Source organism: Mizuhopecten yessoensis, unplaced genomic scaffold (genome assembly GCF_002113885.1).
Source record: "Mizuhopecten yessoensis strain PY_sf001 unplaced genomic scaffold, ASM211388v2 scaffold2435, whole genome shotgun sequence".
Taxonomy (NCBI): domain Eukaryota; kingdom Metazoa; phylum Mollusca; class Bivalvia; order Pectinida; family Pectinidae; genus Mizuhopecten; species Mizuhopecten yessoensis.
Window position 1 is genome coordinate 123342 of NW_018404545.1, and position 10829 is coordinate 134170.

The window sequence follows — 10829 nt, forward strand, 5'->3', positions numbered from 1 at the left end:
AGAAATAGGAGGAGGCTTACCGGGAGAATTTCTGTCAGAGGTCAGGAGGAATTTCAACAACAGTAGAGCTGAGATAGACCGGAGGCGTCTTACAAACAGGGTTCTGTGAGAGAAATAGGAGGAGGCTTACCGGGAGAATTTCTGTCAGAGGACAGGAGGAGTTTCAACAACAGTAGATCTGAGATAGACCGGAGGCGTCCTACAAACAGGGGTCTGTGATAGAAATACATTGTAGGAGGAGGCTTATCAACAGTTTAGCTAAAGGGATAGGATTCCCCAAACTTATTATGTATAATCAAATTAAAACTTTTGTCATAAACATTCCTATGACACATTCCGTCTTCAGAAGGAGAACCGTCACTTCAGGGAGACTAAGTTCTGGTGTCATATATTTGTCTGTTAAAGGAGGCATAGGTATGCTACCGATGGTTGGTATGTAACTACAAAGGTTCACTAATAGCACTATATCTCGTGGATACTCTACCTGTGATCGTCCAGGAAATAATATACCAGCTGCATATTGTACCATTGCCTGATAGTACGAGTCGATTACTGGCGGTCTCGCCTGATAGTACGAGTCGATTACTGGCGGTCTCGCCTGATAGTACGAGTCGATTACTGGCGGTCTCTCAGCAGAATCGGACGAGTCGATTACTGGCGGTCTCGCCTGATCGTACGGGTCGATTAAATGGCGGTCTCTCAGCAGAATCAGACGAGTCGATTACTGGCGGTCTCGCCTGATCGTACGAGTCGATTATATTACTGGCGGTCTCTCAGCAGAATCGGACAAGTCGATTACTGGCGGTCTCTCAGCTGAATCGGACGAGTCGATTACTGGCGGTCTCGCCTGATCGTACGAGTCGGTTACTGGCGGTCTCGCCTGATCGTACGGGTCGATTACTGGCGGTCTCTTAGCAGATTACTGGCGTTCTCTCAGCAGAATCGGAGGCTTTATTCTGTGTCTTCGGCTAAGAATTATTTGGTGAACACAAACTGATCCTTTGTCCGCGTTGTAACACTCTGGACCCGTTTCCTCTCCTACAAATGTACCTAATCTATCTTTTATGACATTCAGTGACCTATCCAGAATCTAATTAGGTCTCCTTTCTCATTAATATTCTATCTTATGAAGACATCTTCCTAATCGGGTCATCTTTCTAAATAGAAATCCTACTTATAGAGTCGTCTTTCTAATCAGGTCATCTTTATAATCAGGTCATCTTCCTACTTAGATATCTTCCTAATGAAGTCATGTTTCAGCGTTGTTCTCTTTCCAATCCATTGTTTTCTCCTTCCCGCGTCCTCTGTTGCAATAGACAATACTTTACAACAGCAGGCGGTTAATGGCAACCTATTTTATAGCAATATCATAATGATATTTTCCAGATACAAAACTCTAAGCTGCTAGTGATAATACAACTATAATGGTCCATTAAATTTGTTAATATATGCAATGATGTATTGTGATCCATTCCAGCTGTTTTGATATTTTGTAGTACGAAACGTTATTTACTACATTTAAGCCAGTGAAATACACCAATATTGAATTCTACTAAGCTGATATATCCCAGGTACAGATGTTTGTCACAGTGTGAAAAATTCTCTTAATATTGACCAATCGAAACGTTTTTTTCTTATTCACTGCATCCTAACCCGCAGTTTTCCGGTCATATGTATATGTAGATGAAGCGACGGTAAAAAGAAATGGTTGCTTTGGTATATCTTGCTATATTCGTACATATTAATCTTATAATGGCAGAAAACAGTAGAATTCAATTGCGTAGCCAATTCATATGTAGCGCAGCCTTGTCGTCAAGCTTAACTTGACGTCATGAGAATATGGCGCCAAAGATTACGCTTGTAATCCCCCACTAATCGTATGAAAAATAGTTATTTTGAACAAGAGATAAAATTATGAGGTCAAAAAGACATTATTATGGGCAATTTTATCATGAGATATCTCATTTTAAGAATAATCAATATTTAAACTAACTTTATCAGTTTATCAATTTGAATTGTTGAATAAAAATATATTTTATCAGATAACTGCATATTAATCCGGATGACCATACAACCCTCTTCCCCGAGGGATGAATAATGCTCAGTTCGAGGTCTGTACGCTTTCCCTTGTATGTTCTAATTAAATTGGGATACCCAGCAGTGCGCCAGTAATAGATCAGTATGCAATGGAGATGACGAGGATGTATACAGCCATTTTACAGCCTACACCTATCACCAATTGCGTTATGTAACACTGTTGGCGATGTCACAATGAAAGTACGCCAGACCCCCATAAGCACCTTCCGAGTTTTTATAGGACACTTCCGTAATTGTTTTGTTTCGTAACCTGTGTTAACGATACGACTCTACGTATTTATCGACCTCCTTAAGTGCAGATGATGAAATTCCCGCGCTATGCAGATAGTTTCCCGCGCTAACCGCTCGTTCCATTGACGCATCGTTAAATAACGTCACGACAGCGCCTTCCGCAGGTCACTGAAAGACGGATTGAGTCAGAGGCGAGAACCCGTCTGATGATGTTCCGAAAGGAAGATCATCAGGTCCCGTGGGAAGGACAATGGCTTCTAGGTCAGATAGTCTTAAGTATTCAGGTCATACGTACTCATTTATCTGTCTGAATATATAGGAACCAATCATCGCGAGACCTTCCGAGTTAATAGTGTACATTCTTTACAGCCTATCGGTATCAAGATGTATGTCCTCTTTGTGACCAGAAGTAAGCTTCATTCGCTTTATTGTTGTAAATGATGCGGAAATGATACAGGTATGTCGTCCTCAGACTGCCGAATGCATTTGACTTCTCTGCGTAACTGGTTCAAGTAGCCAAATAAAATATTTCAACAGTAAAAGGAAGGACACGGGTTGGTCACTTCGCTCGTTTTTTTATTGGATGATGAATGTTTTACACGAGCCGTTTGTATATGTCAACGACAACTGGATTGCGTTAATTTGTTTCAGGAGGAGAAGGTTAATGTTTTCATATTGTAAATCTTTACAGTGCTCTCGTGACGTGTAACATGTATATTTATTGTTAGCAAGTTGTAAGATGCATAGATGATCTTACATGAGTGCCATGTCTTTTTGAATTTTTGAAGACGATGTCTGAATTGTACTTATCAAAGACGTTTTCTAATTGAACAAATCAAAGACGATATCTGAATTGTAAATATCTAAGACAATATGTGAACTGTACTTATGAAAGATTAAGTATCTAGAAGAAAGAATACAATGCAGTAAGCAGATATATATTGGAATGGATTTGAAAAGGCTATAAATGCCCTAACAATAACTAATTTATTGGGTTTTTTTTCTCTAACAAGGGGAAACGAGTCTCATTTTACTTCAGTGTTCCGATTTCCAGACAACACAAAAAACAAAATGCTATATTTGAATAAACGCATTGTTCTCCCTTGTTAGAGAGAAAAAAAAACCAATACATTTTTAATGGTGAATAGTTTTAAATATCAAAATAAAAATGACAAAATAAACATTTAAAATGCATTTAAAATAAGAGTACATGTGTCATGTGGTATAGTAAAGTAGTTCCCGTCATGGCGTACGAATATGATCTCCCGGTTTTCAGTATTACTGTAATAGCTAGTCATTCGATTCATATGCCACACTTGACTACAACGTAGGACTATTTTTTCATTATACCACGGATATCAGCACGCGTTCTAGCAAACTCACGTTTAGGTACCTTCAAATGGCATTTTTTGGTTCTTTTAGCAAAGATAATAGCGTATAGACACATATCATTTTATAACTCGCTTTGAAGTTTAAAGTTCGAATCCATTTCGCTTTTAATCTCAAATCTGCTTTTTATGTAAGCAAATCTAGATCCACTGGCAAATGAAATAAGGCAACCCTACCCGTGGAGTCACATAGCGCGTCATTCTTTGCTGACACTTGCTCCAGTGAAAATTGATAAAATTCAAAATGTTGCCACTGATTTGGAAGACTTTTGAGAGACCTACATCTGAATACGGGTTTACATTCTTACACTGGACTCTTTGGCGGAGTCACATGATTTAAGTGAGTAACTCATTCTTGAGCATAAGAACGTTTTCATCACGATTACAAGCCAAGGTCTTAATGTAAGGTGTAAGTAGTAACTGTCATTCAGACTCTTGTAAATTTAAATGTTCTATTCCATTTGTTTCCGATCCATCACCGCCGGTTGCCCCACCACTGATACCGCATTCCTGCTGCCACGTCCATATGTGATGCCATATACGTTGTTGAAGAAACGTTTCATTATCGCCCTGTCACAAATAATAAATAAATTAAATAATGAACAAAGCCTATCAAAAACCTGTATTATTTGTTCATTAAATGCTGATGATTTTACAAAGAAATAATAAAAACAACACGGCTACTAACGTAACTAAACTGTCAAAATCGATTAATGGAATTTCATTAACGATATTTCATATATTTCGACAACAAATAATCCTACATGCATGTTTCAATGCAGCAAGTGTATCTGCCGTTACATTTTACAAATAGCAGTCTCATATTCATTATATACATATATATCTGTACAATCTTCATATTGTCTTGAGGCAGTATAAAAAGTGCTGTCACCCCTCCCATTCTCCACCAAACTATATATCTGAACAGAGTTACACAAAAAAAACAATTACATGTAGCTCTCAGCAAAACAAAATCATCTATCCATTACACAGGCGTGCGAGAAAGCCTCGTTACGACGGGTTCTTTCATGGCTGTTCAAACGTGGTGTCAGGGACGTCATCAGCATGTGGCTTGCTATCTCAGTTCGTGGCTGATCTAAATTGTCCCCGTCAATCTTAATTCGAATAAAGGTGTTCACACAATCCGTTCAGCAAAAGAGCCTGATGCTTCAAGGACGAGCTGTCTTCGCTTTGTGTAGATCCGCGGCTAACCCCCCGACATCTGGGCCACGAGACTTTGTGTAGATCTGCGGCTAACACCCCGACATCCGGGTCACGAGACTTTGTGTAGATCTACTGCTAACACCTGGCACCACAGGGGTTCGTTGCAATGCAGAGCGTATAAAAAAGCTGTCAAAAGCAAGTCACCTGAAGACTGGGACCGATACAGAAACATCAAAAGTAAGATGCAAAAGGAAACTAGGAAAGCTCATAGCTCATATTTGTATACTGTGATTAGCCCGGAAGCTAAAGAAAACACTAAAAAGTTCTGCAGCTACGTCGAAAGTAAAAAAGTAGACTCTTCCAACATTCCTCCTATTAGAGATCCTTCTGACGGCATCACCTATTCTGAACCTACAAAAAAGCCCAAATTCTAAACAATCAACTTCATTTGGTCTATACTCTGGAAGACAAATCCAACATCCCAAAAATTCCAGAAAGCAAATATAAATCTATGCCAGATATCAAAATTAGTGAACCAGGTGTCCTTAAGCTCCTGAAGCGACTAGAAATACACAAGGCATCTGGTCCTGATAGCATTCCATCCAGAATACTAAAAGAGCTTGCTGCAGAAATTACACCAATACTGACAAAACTCTTCCAAATATCATTAGACTCCGGATCAGTCCCGCAAGATTGGCGCGAGGCACACATTGTCCCCGTCTTTAAAAAAGGTGACAAACAAGCTGCAGAAAATTATCGTCCTGTCTCTTTAACTTGTATCACCTGTAAATTACTAGAACACATCATTCATAGCAATGTCATGGATCACTTAGACCTCAACAATATACTCACCTAATTTCAACACGGCTTTCGATCCAAACACTCTACGGAAACGCAACTAATTCTAACGGTACATGACATCCTAAGGAACATAAACAACACATCGCAAACAAACATTGCCCTATACTTTTCTAAAGCTTTCGATAAGGTCCCTCATGAACGTCTTCTTTCTAAACTACACTTCTTTGGCATTCGAAACAGTACAAATTCCTGGATAAGATTCATTCCTAAACAACAGATACCAATCGGTTTTATTGAATAGGACTAAATCTGACAAGGCCCCTGTCCTTTCTGGGGTACCCCAGGGGACGGTCATTGGGCCACTGTTATTCCTCGTTTACATAAACGACTTGGTACAGTCAGTCTTCATCTTCATCTGATAGACTTCCTCCGTCGATACCGACGATTATGGAAGTAGGGTCATTGTGCTATTGTGCGTTAATTATGTTTTTTTGATTTTTTTTTTTTTGTTATTTGCTATAGGATAAAAACAGGTTAAAAGCAGTGAGTGAGTGTTAGTTATGTTGTAGGTTTTGTATATGTTCGATTATGTTGTATGTGTTGCATGTCATGCATTCTGCTAGTGTATTTGATTGGATTAGTGTTGGGGGTAGGAGGTTCCATTGTATTATGGTGTATGGAAAGAATGAGTGTCTGTGTCTTTGGATGTGAAGATATGTCTGTAACTACGGTCGTGTCCTTGACGTGTTCTGGTGTCTGCCGGGATGAGATTGTTAGTGTGTATTGCTACTTGTTGGTTTATTATTTTGTAGAGAAGAATAATACGTGTTCTTGTTCTGCGTGTGTGTAGTGTTGGCCATTGCAAGTTGTGTATCATATCTATGACTGAGATTGTGTTATGGTATTTGTTTAGGACATATCGTGCTGCTCTTCGTTGTACGTTTCTAGTTGGTTTATGTTATTTGTATAATGTGGGTCCCAAACTGAAGAGCAGTATTCGAGTTTTGGTCTTACAATGGCCTTGTATGCATGTTCTTTCATGTGTGGTGAATTTATGTTTAGGTTGCGTTTCAGAAAGCCTAGTGATTTATTTCCATTTGATGTGATGTTGTTAATGTGTTTGTCCCATTTTAAGTTGTTTTGAAGTGTGATGCCTAGATATTTGTTTGAAGTTACATATTCTAGTGTGTGGTCATGGAGTGTGTATTGGTGTTTAATTTGTGTGCGTTTTGGTGATATAGTGAGTATGGTGCATTTGTCTGGGTGGAATTTCATGAGCCAGTCCTCTTCCCATTTACTAGCTGCATCTAAATCTGCTTGTAGTTTTGTCGTGTCGTCTTTGTTGTTGATTGTTTTGTATAGTATGCTGTCGTCTGCGAGAAGTCTTAGTGTACTGTGTGATATGTATTCGGGGAAGTCGTTGATGAATATGAGGAAGAGGACTGGTCCCAAGCAGGTTCCTTGAGGCACTCCAGATGTTACTGGGATTTTGTCGGAGTGTTTGCCCTCAAGTACTACTGTTTGGGTGCGTTGTGATAGGAAGTCTGTTATCCATGTTAATGTGGTTCCGGTGATGCCGTAATAATTTAGTTTGTACTGTAGGTGTTTGTGTGGGACTTTGTCGAAGGCTTTGGCAAAATCCATTATAATAATGTCTGTTTGTTTGTTGTTGGTTGTGATTCTGTGTGAGGTCTTGTATGAATGTAATAAGTTGTGTTTCGCAAGATCTTGATGTGCGGAAGCCATGTTGTAGGTCGTGCAGTATTTTGTTGTCGTCTAAGTGTTTCATGGTTGCGCTTGTGATGATGTGTTCTAGGAGTTTGCATGTGAGTTATATTGGTCTGTAGTTTGTTGGATTGTATTTGTCTCTTTTTTTTGTATATGGGGTTTACGTTGGCGTGTTTCCAGTCCTTGGGTAATGTTCCTGTATTGAGTGATGTTTGGAATATTTTTGTTAGTATAGGTGCTGTGATATCCTTGAGTTCTTTTAGTATTCTGCCGTGTTTATGGTCTGGGCCTGTTGCTTTGTGTGGGTTAATGTTATATAGTAGTTTGTCGACTCCTTGGCATGTGATGTGTAAAGCTGCCATGGGTGGATGAGGTGATATTCCTTTGTCAGGTATTGTTGTGTTTTGTTCTGGTGTGAAGGCATCTTGGAACTGTTCAAATAGTATGGTTGCCTTTGTTTCTGGGTCTGATGTGAGGTGGCCTTTTTAACGTAGTGCTATGATGTCTGTGTTTTCTTTTTTTGTGGTTTTAATGAAAGAGAAAAAAAAAATCGGGTTGTGTTTGTTCCTTGTGTTGGGATCTTCAGGTTCGCCTATTGGTAGGTCTGTGATCATCTTCTCAATGTATTGTAGGTATGCATTGCGGGTTCAATGCAATGTCTCCTGCAAGGTCAAACTGTTTGCAGACGGTTGTCTACTCTATAAGGAAATAATGTCAGAGGACGACTGCAAACAACTCCAGGCAGATCTTGATAGGCTAGAACAATGGGAGACTGACTGACAAATGTTGTATAATCAATGAAACCAAAAATGAAGTCCCAGTTAAGTTCGGTTACCAGCTTCATAACACGCTGCTGGATAACCTACGAGCTAGCAAGTACTTGGGGGTTACTCTAACGGATGACTTCAGTTGGGGTAAACACATCCACTACACTGTAAGTAAAGCTAACAAAACACTGGGCTTCCTGAGACGCAATATGTCATCATGCTCCAGGAAAGTCAAATCACAAACGTATACCACTCTAGTGAGACCGACTATCGAGTATGCCTCTATATGTTGGGACCCATACACCACAGAAAACATTGTACTGTTGGAAACTGTCCAACGTAGGGCTGCTCGATATGTCTATAACAACTACAGGACACGTGAACCTGGAAGTGTCACCAGCATGGTACAATCACTGAACTGGGACCCACTTGCACAGAGACGAGCAAAAGCAAGGGTTACAATGATGTACAAAATCTTAAGTGACAAAGTAGCCATCTCTCCTAATGATCATGTTAAAGTGTCAGACCGCAGAACTAGGGGAGCCCACAAACTCCAACAAATTTCTATTAATTCGGACAAATATCGAAATTCATTTTTTCCCAGAACTATCAGTACATGGAATTATCTGCCCGATGATATAGCCCAGTCACCTGACTTCAACCATTTCAAATCAGCTCTGTCTGTCTGTCATCCTAAAAAAACTCTATATTAACTCTTATCATGCATGTATATAGTTTTATCTTATCATAAAATAACCGAAAACATTAATGCCACCTCCAAGGACACCTAAAATTACGGCAACTGCACTCATATCTATGGGATCTACCGCAGTAAATGGAAGAAGAAGAAGAAGAAGAAGAAATGTCTGAAATACACATATGCTTTACTGATATGGGTCTTAGCACACATTATATAACATATTACAGGTTTAGCCGTATCTTAGAATCGTATATATTTCCAAATTATGAATTTCCTGGCTATGAACGAACTACAATGGTGCATCCGATTAGGATCCAATTCACTTAATGGACAATGCTTGCAAACAGATACAATTCAATGTCATACAGAATGGATTGCTTCCGTTCTGCAGGTTGTACACGAAAGCGCTGCCGTAAACCGATACACTTCAAACAGAGCACTTCCGGTATTTGAATGGCGTGTGAGGGTTGCTTTGGTGGGCTAAGTAAATTTGTGTTTGACAAACGTATGGGGATATTTTTTGACCTCCTAACGACCAGTTGATAGTCGTTGACGGTGTGTCTTACACCAAAAACCCATTTACTTAGTTCAGCCTCTGGCTAATTATCTATAAATATTATTTTGAAACGACAAGAATGGCCGATCATTAATGATTAAACTATCAATGGGGAAATAATACTGGTGCACTGTATTAGAAATACAACAAATCACGTCTAAACTGACAGCGCATGGATGAGGGCGAGGTGAAGCGGTCATCTACTGGGGAGAATCGGCATCATTGGAACAAGTAACACCACATGTCCACGGAGGTACAGCCAGGGTCATTGAAAGGTACATATGTACCAAATACGAATAAAATCGACGTCTTTGTGAAGTTTCAGGTCTCCTCGACTCATGTTATAGATACTAAATATCAACTTCAAAAGTTTTATTTTCTGGGTTTTTTTTAGCGCTGTGGTGTAATTTGTCCTTGTGTGTTGACGCTGTGGTATATTTTGTATTGTGTGTTGACGCTGTGGTATATTTTGTATTGTTTATTTACGCTGTGGTATATTATGTATTGGTGTATTGACGCTGTGGTATATTTTGTATTGGTGTATTGACGCTGTGGTATATTTTGTATTTTGTGTTGACGCGGTGGTATATTTTGTATTGTGTATTTACGCTGTGGTATATTTTGTATTGTGTGTTGACGCGGTGGTATATTTTGTATTGTTCGTAACGCTGTTGAATATTATGTATTGTGTATTGACGCTGTGGTATATTTTGTATTGGTGTATTGACGCTGTGGTATATTTTGTATTTTGTGTTGACGCGGTGGTATATTTTGTATTGTGTATTTACGCTGTGGTATATTTTGTATTGTGTATTGACGCTGTGGTATATTTTGTATTGGTGTATTGACGCTGTGGTATATTTTGTATTTTGTGTTGACGCGGTGGTATATTTTGTATTGTGTATTTACGCTGTGGTATATTTTGTATTGTGTATTGACGCTGTGGTATATTTTGTATTGGTGTATTGACGCTGTGGTATATTTTGTATTTTGTGTTGACGCGGTGGTATATTTTGTATTGTGTATTTACGCTGTGGTATATTTTGTATTGTGTATTGACGCTGTGGTATATTTTGTATTGGTGTATTGACGCTGTGGTATATTTTGTATTTTGTGTTGACGCGGTGGTATATTTTGTATTGTGTATTTACGCTGTGGTATATTTTGTATTGTGTGTTGACGCGGTGGTATATTTTGTATTGTTCGTAACGCTGTTGAATATTATGTATTGTGTATTGACGCTGTGGTATATTTTGTATTGGTGTATTGACGCTGTGGTATATTTTGTATTGTGTGTTGACGCTGTGGTATATTTTGTATTGTGTGTTGACGCTGTGGTATATTTTGTATTGTGTGTTGACGCTGTGGTATATTTTGTATTGTGTGTTGACGCTGTG